Source organism: Vicugna pacos, chromosome 18 (assembly GCF_048564905.1).
Source record: "Vicugna pacos chromosome 18, VicPac4, whole genome shotgun sequence".
Taxonomy (NCBI): domain Eukaryota; kingdom Metazoa; phylum Chordata; class Mammalia; order Artiodactyla; family Camelidae; genus Vicugna; species Vicugna pacos.
Window position 1 is genome coordinate 41,169,092 of NC_133004.1, and position 12,727 is coordinate 41,181,818.

Genomic DNA, 12,727 nt, shown 5'->3' on the forward strand with positions numbered 1-12,727 from the left:
GCCTTCAGACCTCAGGCCTCTCGGATAGGCCTGCAGAGACCGTGACCGCGAGAACTGTGCGTGCTCTCTCCTTGTCCCCGCCCCCTCTCGCCACTGCCTCCAGGGCGGCCCGCCTCCCACACTCGATTGGTGAGTCCTCGAAACTTGGGCTCCAACGCTAACTCCGATTGGCTGTCGAGACTGTCGAGATAGCGCGCGAGAAAGAGTGGGTGTCCCGCGCATGCGCATCTCTGGTCCTCCCGACGGATGACGGTAATTCCCGCTAAATTTCAAAGGCCTAGTTTCAGCTATATAGTGCCGCGAAGAATGCAAAGCCAAAGGGAAGTGGCCATATGAGGGGTTAAGGGGAGTCGAGGAAAGAAGGAAGCTCTCAGAGGAAGGGAGTGGGAAACGCTACTTTATTTACTCCTACCCTCATGCCGTAGGAATCTCTTTTTACAGAGAGCCTTAGGTATACAGCTTGCAGTAGGTCACGCAACTTATTCGTGGCTCAGCCGGGATTCTGATCTGTGTCGTTTAGAGACCCTGCTTTTAACCACCACACTATCTGTGAAACAGTATTTGACCATGCATTTGACAGGCACTTATTTGAATAGTCTAATAGATTTCAGGCATTGGTGTAGACACTAGGAGTACAGCAGTGAACCAACCAATCAAAATTCCTTTCCTCGTGGAGCTTACATTCTAGCAGGGGATGCAGACAGTAAACAAATTAAAGACTTACCAGCGAGTGAAAAGTTGTATGCAGAGAATCAAAGTAAGTTATTGTAAAAGAGAATGACTTATTGAGTATTTCAGATTGGTAAGGGAACCATCTCTGAAGCAGTGACATTTAAGCTAAGAACAGAGTAACAAAAAAGGTGTCAGACAGGCAGAAGGAAAAGCAAGTGGAAAAGGCCCTAAAGCACGAAGAAGCTTGGTGTGTGAAAGTGGAAAAAAAAAAAAGAAGGGCGAGTGGCTGGAGTGCGGTGAGTGAGGGGAGAGTGGGAGGGATCATACTGGAGTGGGACCTGATCATGTAGAACCTTCCTGACTTTGGTAAAGAGTTTGGATTCTCTTTTTAAGTGTGATGGGATGCTGTGTTAGTTGGAATTAAGTCCCACTATGACAGAATACCTCAAATATTCAGAGCTTAAATAAGATAAAGTTTCTCTCTCTCATGTCAAAGTCTAGGTAGGCGTTCCAGGGCGCGGTGGGGGGGGTTGCTCCACTGTGTCAGGGACCCACACTCCTTTTCTCTTGTTGCTCCACAGTGCATTACCTCCACTCCCAAGTTTGCCTCAGGATCTATTCCAGCTTCAGTTATTATGCCTGTAACAGCAGCAGGACATGCCTGAAGATTGCACACAACCCCACTGGGTCTCCTTGGTTAGAACACTGTCATGTGACCACACCCAAGTGCAAGGAGGGACTGTGGAAAAAGGTATTCTTTATTTTAGGTTTATATGTGCTCACCTAAATGTCAGAGGTTCTATGACTGTGGTAGAAGGGGAGAAAGGGTATTAGGATAAAAATCACAGAAGCCATTGGAAGGATTGCAGCAGGGGCAAGACGTGATCTGCTTTTCAGTTTTGAAAAAAATCATTCTGTCTGCTATAGGGAAAATGGTTATAGTGGGGATGTTTGGACCTAGGGCAGTTAAGAAGTGAGTTCAGCAGTCCCGGTGGAAGGTGATGGTGGCATAGAGCAGGGTTGTCGGTGTGGGCCAGGGAGTAATGGATTGATTCAGGGAATGTTTTGGAGGTAAAATCCGTAAGATTTGTTAATGGACTACATGTGGGAGTTGAGGGAAAGAGGAATCAATGACAACCTCTCTGGAGAAGCACTGTCCAATAGAACGCTCTGCGATGATGGAAACATTCTGTATCTGACTGTCCAATATGGTAGCTACATGTGGCCATTGAGCACTTGAAATGTGGCTAGTAAAGCTGAGAACCTGCACTTTTATTTTGGTTAGTTAAAATTAAAATTTAAATAGTCACATGTGGTTAGTGGCTACCAAATTGAACTGGGCAACTGTAGATTTTTGTTTTGAGCAACTGGGTGGCTTATGGCACCATTTATTGAAAAAGAATGGAGACCAGCAGGAGAAGGTTAGGGGATGCTAATAGCCAGAAGTCAGTAGTTTTACTTTGGATGTGTTGACCTGAGATCCTTGGGAGGCCTCCAAGTAGTTGATCAAGTAGGCAGGTGGATATGTAGTTTGAATTTGCAGTTGAGGCTAGAGCTGGAAATGTAGGTTTAGGAGTCATCAGTGTACAAGAGCTATTTAAACCATGAGACTGGTTGAGGTTGCTTAGGTATGGAATGTAGACAGAGAAGAAGGCCCAGGACTAAGCTCTGGGCACACCAGTGTGTACTTTGTTTCATCTCTCCAGTTATCACAGCCACAAACGCACTTCAACGTCCCTAAAAAAAAAAGGCAACACCAAGTCACATCCAGACATGCACCTGTGACATCTCAGACCACTTTATTATTTATTTGTTTGTTTGTTTGTTTATGTATTTATTTATTATTTTTTAAAGATTAGTTCTTTTTTGCAGGGAGGTGGGGAAGGTAATTAGGTTTATTTGTTTATTCATTTATTAGAGGAGGAACTGGGAATTGAACCTAGGACCTTGTGCATGCATGTACTCTACCACTTGAGCTGTACCTCACCTACTCAGACCACTTTAAACATGCTTTCTAGTTCGCAGTTTTCAAGTGCTGCCTATTCGTTCTATATTTCTCATTAGCCAAGGGTTATTTCTCACTATCCTGAAAACTTAAACAAATTGGTAGACTTAGCTACCACAAACCCTGATGTATACAACAGCTGTTGGGGGGGGATTAGAATGTTAATATGGATCGTGATCTTTTTCAGTTGATTTGTGCCACTGGGTTTGGTGGTGTAAGGAGGCAACCACCTCTGCCCCTCCCAGGCCCTATCAGGGACTAACAACCCGATTTCTCCTTTATAATCAGAGGGAGCACAGCTAGCACAGGAATATCCTTTTTTGCCATTGCCCTAGTAGGAGGAGGAGTCCAGATAGCCAGATGGAACCCTTATTGGGTTCTCTTGGACAGTTAAGTCCATAGAACGTGAGTGAACTTGGGGGATGGAAAGCAAATATTTTTCAAGAGAAAAGTAATCGCAAGAGCTGCCATCTTCCACCCCCTCCATCCGAAGCCTTGGTTTCTGAACCTCTAATACTGGCTGAGGGAGAATTGGCACTACATTTCAGTCACTGTATAAGATCGCGTATCACTTTCTGCAAGAAGGTGTCCCGGCCTCACAGGTGTGGTCTCCTGGATACCGCTAGATCTGTTTTCAGAACACCAGTTTCATTGTTCTATGAGGCCAGCTGCTTCCGGTGGAGGGGAAATATGATAATGGCCATGGCTTGCCAACTGTCTATTTCTTGCAATGGAAAGTGAATTTCTTGGTTGGAGACAATTTTGGACCACCTGTGTTATGCAAAGTCAGTAATTCCAGGGATGGTGAAGTAGTCAGAGGCATGATCTGCTGGGAAAGAAAACCCAAATACAGGATAAGTGTTTCTTTCAGAATATTTAAATTGAGACGCCCTTGATAACAGAGGGACATGATAGAGTTGGCCTGCCACTAGATTTCTGACAGTTTCCCAAGAAGCCTGGTGCTCTGTGAGGGCCTCAGGACTGTTTCCAGCCTCCTACTTATTTTCACTTACCGTTTATAATACTCTTTTCCAATTATTTTCTTCATTTTCCAGGTAGAGATTACATTATATTCAAGTAATGATAGTGTTAACTTCTTTTGAGTTTTAAATCTCTAATTACTTTCTCTTGTGTAATTTGGTTGTTTGAACATCTAGAACTAGTTACATAGTAGCGGATATCTTTTCTCCTTCTATAAGGAGAGAAAGATCAGAAGAAACTCTACAGGAAGGCTGTGGTTTCCCTGGCTGTGATTGTCTGCCTGGGTTCTGGTGGTTTGGGACTCTCCTTTGCTAATTGCAGTTCTAATGAGCATGGACCGGGGCAAGGTATCTGAAGCGTTGAAAAGGGTCTTAACAGAGTATTACCTGTGTCCTTTGATATACCTTGGGAAGGGCTGGGCGCTGGGAGGTGGGCCACAGGCAGAGTGTGAGGTAAGGCGTGCTTATTGCTGGCTGTGGAGTGAGGAGGGAGAACACAGTCCAGCAGGCAGTGGAGAGGCATGGCCCCATGGTGACATGTACACCCATTAACATCTTAAAGATCTTATTTCCTGAGTTGGGTGCTTACTTATTTCGTTTTCATTTTTTATTAATTAAGGCCAAAAACATTTCATGTAAGCACTGGTTGAGCTGTATCTCATAGATTCTGATGCGTTGTGGGGTTTTGAAAAATTATTTTTTAAATATTCTGCATTTTGATTTATACTTCTTTATTGACTTAAGAGTTTTTTTTTAAAGAGAATAATAAAAAATATTCAAGTGATAGGGACCTTTTCTTCCTCTTAGTTTTAATATTAATGTTTAGTGATATTACATAGTGATCAAAGAATGATGTATGTATTAGTTCCATTTTTTCAAACTTAACAAGCCTTTCTTGTAGCCTAATCTATAGCAAATTTTTGTGAATTTTCTCTGGGACCTGAAACTAAGATGTGTTTTATAATATCAGATGTACCTTATTAATGATGCTGTTGAGCTCATCCAATGCCTTACTTACTTGTAGAGTTTTTATAATGTAGAGTCCCTCTTTCACCTTGCTACCCTAGATGGGGAGAGATGGCCTCATGCCATGACTTGCCAGTCTGATTGTCATTCACTCCACCTCTTCTGTTTCTCTGTGTTAAATTGGGTCCAGGAAGCACCTGTCTGACCCTCTACCTACTCAGTTCCCCCGTCTCGAACACCTGAGACAGACCCTGAACGGCTTTTGTGTTTCGTGGTATGCCCCTCACCCTTGAAAAATACCTTGTCCTGGCAGTTTTTGAGATCTGTGATAGCAGTGACTTTGTGATCCTTCCTTCCACATGCGCCTCTGCTAGAACTCCACTACTTTGGGCTCCCATTCCATTTGAATTGTGGCATGAAGCTTGAGTTAGTTCGTTGTTTTACTGAAATTGAAATTTGTATATTTGTTTCTTATTCTCACCATTGCTCTTGGATACAAGAAGGTAGAGAGGAAATGCTGCCTTTACACTACCGTCTTCACAATAGAACTTTCCATGGGGTTTTAATATAATAATGCTGAAACAGTTCACTTCTGGATGGTGCCAACATACTACATGGAACCATCTGTAAATCTGGCTAGAGTCTTTTTACCCTCGCTTAACTAGTCATAGGGGGACTCCCCTCTGAAATGGGGCAAATGAAAGCATACATGACAGGGGAGGGGAGAAGGGGACAAAGATGTAAGCAATGTGCTCAAGTAACTTACTTAGGCCTTCAGAATCTGGAGTCTACTTAGTAATAGAAAGCTCTGGGCTGCCCCATTTTCAGGTGAGATGGATTGAAAAATACGCAGTTCTGGTTTCATGGTAATTTTTTATCCCAGATATTTTACACCAGACTTAAGGAGGAAGATAGAAGGTGTTTCCTTAAAAGAGAGTAGTTATCTGCTGAAATGTGGTCTTGCTTCAGGCCCCCAGGGGCATGCACTGTGATGCTCTGTTGGGCATGCCGAAGTTTCGGTGGGCTAGACACCTCCAGCACCGCTGGGTTGGCAAGGCTTTCAGGGCATTTTGCTCTGCAGCCTGGACTAGTTTCAAAACTTCCTTTTTCATCTTTTCCTCATACAAACAGACATATATTCAGGCCAGCCAGTAAATGAGTCAAAGAATGACTTCTAAGCAGGCTCACTCTATGCAACTTGGCCATGGGCCCTTTTATGCCCACAGATTCTTCTAAGGAAATCAGCCTGTCTTCACATGGCCCCCACTGAGTGGGCAGCCTTCTGTAGCAATAGAGTTTTGTACTAAGGGTCACTGGTCACAACTGATTGGAGGGTGGGAGGGCCCTTGATCCTAAGGCAAATCATACCATCGCCTGTGGCCATGTCTGGTGTAACAAGACAAGCAAGGAGACTTCAGCTCTGCCCATGATGGAATAAGAGGGACTACACTCATACTTCCACTTTAAATAACTTAAAAGTGGATAAAGTATAAAAATTGTTTTCAGATATTGGGCAATGGGCAGCACAGGACAGTGATCCCTGAAAGAAGGGAAAAGAATGAGATCAGTCCTATCACTGCCCCAGCTTGCTGCCTGGATAGTCTGCAGTCTGCAGTATAAGGAAAGGGAAACCACACACAGCCCACTGGGTTCCCTGAGTTGAGGCAGAGCTTAGACCAAGAGAGCTTAAGTTTATAGGGCAAAGTATTGGAAGGAGAGCTGCACAGAGACAGAGAAAGAACTCCTGAAATCTTCAGAGGGTTCCCCTAGAGTCTTTGGCTGAGTACTTATCATCACACATGGATGATGAAATTACTTAAGGCTGGGTAATGAAACACCAGAAAGGAACAGGTGAAACAATTTCTGGAGATCTCACAAATCTAGGAATAGTTCACATTCCTAACAGCCAGAATGGAGAAACCTTGTAATAACAAGGCATTGGGAATACTCGCAACGGTATTTGCTAAACAGTACTCTAGCCAGATTAGCCCTAGACTAAAGGCTGCTTTGGTCTCCACTGCCAAAATTTAAAAGCAAGCCTTGGGGAAAAAAAAGCGGAAACTATTTCCAAATGGCTTAACAGAGGCCAGAAATATTTAAAGGAGTACAATTGTAACACCCAAATGGAAAATTCAAAATGTTTGGCATCCAATTAAAAAAGAATCAGAGATTCAAAGGTGTAGGAAAACAACCCATGGTGAGGCAAGAAAGTCAAATGCTAGAATCAGCACCAGAAGTGACACAGATGATAGAATTAGTAGACAAGGACATCGAAACAGCTATTAAAAATGTATATCATGTTGAAGAAGGTAGATGAAAGCATGAGCATGATAAGGGGAGATAAAGAGATATAAAAAGGCCCAAATCTGAATTCTAGAAATGAAAAATAAAATGTCTGAGATGAAAAATATGGTGAATGGGGTTAACAACAGACTAGACACTACAGATGAAAAGATTATAAGCTTGAAGACATACCAATAGAAACTACTAAAAATGAAATACAGGGAGAAAAAAGACTGGGGAAAACCCCACAAGCAAACAGAACACCAGTCAGCTATGGGACAACTCCAAGAGGACCCCTCAGGAATTGGTGGCAGCAGGTACCTCTGAAAGTGGGGTTAATATAAAGACAATTTAATTGAAAGTCAGTTTACAGGTGATAGACTCAACAATAAAAAGAAAAACCACCCAATTAAAAAGATGGGCAAAGGACTTGAACAGACATTTCTCCAAAGAAGATATGCACATGGCCAATAAGCACATGAAAAGAGGCTCAATATTATTATTTATTAGGAAATACAAATCAAAACCACTTCACACCCACTAGGATGGCTATAATTTTTCAAAAAAAGGAGATATAAAAGTGACAGTTGTCAGCGAGGATACAGAGAAACTGGAACTCTTGTACATTGCCAATGAGAATGTAAAATGCCGCAGCCGCTGTAGAAAACATTTTAACAGTTCCTCAAAAAGATAAATACAGAATTACCACATGACTCAGCAGTTCCACTCCTAGGTACAGGCATACCTCGGTGATACTGTGCATTGTGTTCTGGACTACTGAAATAATGCAAGTATCACAGTAAAGTCAGTCACACAAGTTTTTTGGTTTCCCAGTGCATATAAAAGTTATGTTTACACTATACTGTAGTCTTCTAGGTGTGCAATACCATTATGTCTAAAAAACAATGTATATACATTAGTTTAAAAATACTTTATTGCTAAAAAATGCCAAGGATCATCTTAGCCTTCAGCGAGTCAATCTTTTTGCTGATGGAGAGACTTGCCTCACTGTTGATGGCTGATGACTGATCAGGGTGGTTGGGGTGGCTGTTGCCATTTTGTAAAATAAGATGACAATGAAGTTTGCCACATCGATGGACTCTTCCCTTCACAGATTATTTCTTTGTAGCGTGCAACACTGTTTGATATCATTTTACCCAGAGTAGAACTTCTTTCAGAATTGGAGTCAATCCTCTCAAACCCTGCTGGTACTTTATCAACTAAGTTTATGTAATATTCTAAATCCTCTGTTGTCGTTTCAACAGCCTTCATAGCATCTTCACCAGGAGTAGTTTCCATCTCAAGAAGCCAATTTCTTTGCTCATCCAGAAGAAGCAACTCCTCATCCATGAAAGTTTTATCATGGGATTACAGCAATTCAGTCATATCTTCAGGCTCCACTTCTAATTCAGAACTAGAATTTTCTTGCTGTTTCCACCACATCTGCAGTCACTTCTTCCACTGACATCTTGAACCCCTCAAAGTCATCATTGAGGGTTGGAATAAACTTATTCCAAACTCCTGTCAATGTTGATATTTTGACTCTTCCCAGGAATCGTGAATGTTCTTCATGGCATCTAGAATGGTGAATCCTTTCCAGAAGGTTTTCAGTTGATTTTGCCCAGATACATCAGAGGAATCACTATGTGTGGCAGCTATAGCCTTACAAAATGTATTTCTTAAATAATAAGACTTGAAAGTCAAAGTAACTCCTTGATCCATGGGCTGCAGATGGATGTTGTGGTAGCAGGCATGGAGACATTAATCTTGTCCATCTCTATCAGAACTCTTGGGTGACCGGGTACATTATCAATGAACAGTAATATTTTGAAAGGAATCTTTTATTTCTGAACAGCAGATCTCAACCGTGGGCTTGAAATATTCAGTAAACCATGTAAACAGATGTGCTGTCATCCAGGCTTTGTTGTTCCATTTAAAGAGCAAGGGCAAAATAGATATAGCCCAATTCTCGAGGGCCCTAGGATTTCTGGAATGGTAAATGAACACTGGCTTCAACTTAAAGTCACCAGCTGCATTAGCCCCTAAGAAAGGATTCAGGCTGTCTTTTGAAACTTTGAAGCCAGGCATTGACTTCTCTCTAGCTATGGAAGCCTACATGGCATCTCCTTCCAACAGAAGGCTGTTTTGTCTACATTGAAAAATCTTTTTGTTCACTGTCTTAGCTATATCTTCTGGAGAACTTGCTGCAGCTTCCACATCAGTACTTGCTGCTTCACTTTGCACTTTTATGTTATACAGACGTGGCTTTTTTCCTTCAGCCTCATGAATCAACCTCTGCCAGCTTCAATTTTTCCCTTGGCGTCTTCCTCACGTCTTTCAGCCTTCACTGAATTAGAAGAGAGTTGGGACCTTGCTCTGAATTAGGCTTTGGCTTAAAGGAATGTTGTGACTGGTTTGATCTTTTATGCAGATCATTAAAACTTTCTCCATATCAACAATAAGGCTGTTTTGCTTCCTTATCATTCATGTGTTCACTGAACTAGCACTTTTAATTTCCTTCAAGAACTTTTCCTTTGCAGTCATAACTTGGGTAACTGTTTGATGCCAGAGGCCTGGCTTTTGGCTTGTCTTGGCTTTCAGCATGCCTTCCTCACTAAGCTTAATCATTTCTAGCTTTTGACTTAAAGGGAGAGACATGCGACTCTTCCTTTCACTTGAACACTCAGAGGCCATTGTAGGGTTATTAATTGGCCTAATTTCAATATTGTTGTCTTAGGGAATAGAGGAGCCCAAAAAGAGGGAAGAAAGATGGGGGAATGGCCAGTCAATGGAGAAGTCAGAACACACAGAACATCTATTGCTTAAGTTTATCTTATATGGGCATAGTTCATGGTGCCCTAAAACAATTGCAAAAGTAACATCAAAGATCACTCATCACAGATCACCATGACAAATATAATAATAATGAAAGAGTTTGAAATAGTGCAAGAATTACTAAAATGTGACACAAAGACATGAAGTGAGCAAATGCTGTTGGGAAAATGGTGCAGACAGACTTGCTCAATGCAAGGTTACCAAACACCTTCAATTAAAAAAACATATATACAATATCTATGAAGTGCAAGAAAATCAGGGATGCCTATATATACCCAAAAGGATTGCAAATAGGTCCTCAAACAAATACTTTTACTCAAGTGTTCATAGCAGCACTATTCACAATAGCCAAAAGGTGGAAACAACCTAAATGTCCATCAGTGGATGACTAGATAAAGAAATTGTGGTATATCCATACAATGCAATATTGTTCAGCCAGAAAAAAATAAAATGAAGTGCTGACACCTGCTACACTGTAGAGGAGTCTCAAAAACATTATGCTAAGTAAAAGAATTCAGAAACAGAAGGGCATTCCATTTATCTGATTCCATTTATATGAAATATCCAGAATAGGTAAATCCATAGATACAGAAAGCATATTGGTGGTTACCTGGGTTTGGGGGAGGGAGGAATGAGGAGTGACTGCTTAAGGGCTATGAGGCCTTCTTTGGGGGTGAAGAAAATGCTTTGGAACTAGATAGACACTGAAGGTACTAAGTACCACTGGATTGTATACTTTGTAATAGTCAGTTGTATGTTATGTGAACTTCACCTCAATTTTTAAAAAGGCATTAGACCACTGGGTTCCCTTCCTATTTATGGCCCACACGTGGTGACTGCCCCTTCTCCACCTGGAAAGAACACTGGAGGTTTATTCCCGGAGAAGGTAAAACAGAGGGTTTCTGGACTGTGGGACACAAGCCCAGTTGAGGGTGAGGGTACCATATTGAAAATATGAGGATGTAAAGAAAGCACCAAATGTTGAGATTCCCAACCTCCCTCCCCCGATGTCAGCTCCCAGAATGCTGGTAGTGGGCCTCTGTCCTCCAGGCAGAAGCTTAGAAATATTTCCTGAAATGTGACTAGCCCAAGAGAACAGACTTAAAGTCACTGACTTTGGCATTTCTCCATGGAATTGGCTCAGCTGCATCACCCTACGGTGACCTCCACAGGCAAAAAGTCCCATCCAGGCACAGAGAGCTGCCAGTCAACTTCAGTACTCACTGTAGTGCCCCGCTAAGGATCACAGTATTTCTGAGGAAAAGCTCTTATATGAAAGGCATAGACACAGAAACAAAAACAAATAGAAAATCAAAATCAAAAATAAGCAACTTAAAAGAAACAGATACAATGCAGAGGGAAGATTTTTATAAAAACCCCACCATTATTAATATTCTTAGAAAGATAAGAGAAGATACTATTTTCATGAAACAAAAATAGGATGCTTTTAAAAAAAGGAACAGTCAGAGAACAAGAAAGAAATGTTGGAAAGTAAAAATATGAAAAAACATGAGAAAAGAAAAAATAGAGGGAAAAGTATAACTGAAAAAAATTTAAGACATTTTCCAGAGTAGAAGGGATGAGCTTCTAGATATAAAGGACCTATAAAGTGTCCCAGCACACTTGAGAAAAACTAAGAACCTCACCAAGTCACATCCTTGTGAAATTCAGAATAGTGGCGATTAAATATATATATATTTCTAAAGATACAAACAAATGGTCCAAATTAGACTTTATAATAGCAACTCTGGAAGCTAGAAGGTAAAGGAGCAAGGCATTAAACATTCTGTAGGAAAATAATTTCTAACCTGCAATTCCATATACAGTTAACCTACAATTATGAATTACCCTAGAATAAAGGCGTTTTCGTTAATTCAAGGTTCAGATGCAAGTGACAGAAAACCCAAAACAATAATTACAGTTTTCTTTCTTTCTCATATAAAAATCCAGGTCCCCAGAGCGGCTCTGTTCCGTGAAACTCTCAGCAACTCAGGTTCATTCCAGTCCTCACTCTGCTATGCCCAGCGTGTGGGCCTCATCCTCATGGTCCAGGATGGCAGCACGTGTGTACCAGACACCAGATGGAGGAAAGGATAATGAAGAAGGAGCAAGGGGCATTTGCCAGCTATCTCTTCAGGAGATTTCTCAGAAGCTGCCAAATAACACTTCTGCTTACATCTCATTGGTCAGAATTTGGTCACACGGCCACACATAGCTGCAAGGTAGGCTGGAAAATTAGAAATAAAGAATGGATTTTGGATGGTCTTGTGCCCAGCTAGAAATTTTATTACTATGGAAAAATAGAAGACAGGCATGAGTGGAATAAGCAGTCTCTGCTACAGTCTTGAACATTTTCCAAGCATTTTTTCCCAGAAGCTACCAGTGGAGTATACAGTCATCCCTCAGTATCTGCAGGGGATTGGTTTCAGGGCCCCCTCCCTTACCAAAACCCACAGTGCTCGAGTCCTGTATATTAAACAGCATAGTACAGTTGTCTCTCTGTGTCCTTGGGTTCTGTGGATGCAGCCTACAGACACAGAGGGCCAACTGTACTACCAAAATAAGGGATGAAGCAAGAAAGAGGAAGACTTGGGACTCATGAACGAGGGTGTCCAACATCAGAGAGATAAAAGGACTCCTCTGGATGTTAGTGAAAGGAGATTTCAAGATGACAGCTGAGCTACACACCTAGATGGCAGCCAACCCAGAGTAGAGATGGTCAGAAGGTTCTAGGAGGGATTTCTTTAAGAAGATGAAACTGACAGAAGACCTCATAATTTATCTTCACCTGGCAGGCACAGCAACATACCTTTACTTCTGCAACAGTCTACTGCATATGTTTGAACATGATGAGAAGCATTTATATATCAGGGGTTCAATTAGGAATAAATACCTAGAAAACTAGGCAAACAGAAAGACAAGGTAATTATTAACTCCAAGGAAAACATATGGAAGAGTAATAGCATTGTAAAAGATGGCTAAGTTG

The 12,727-nt window shown here is 41.6% G+C and overlaps 1 long non-coding RNA gene across 1 annotated transcript; it reads left to right on the top strand.

Moving 5' to 3' along the window:
- The first annotated feature begins 196 nt into the window (after positions 1-196).
- On the top strand, positions 197-12,006 carry LOC116280033 (uncharacterized). The gene is made up of 3 exons (XR_004189354.2): positions 197-252; positions 1,254-1,423; positions 11,692-12,006. It is a non-coding gene; the product is annotated as an uncharacterized lncRNA (long non-coding RNA).
- Positions 12,007-12,727: the final 721 nt, after the last annotated feature.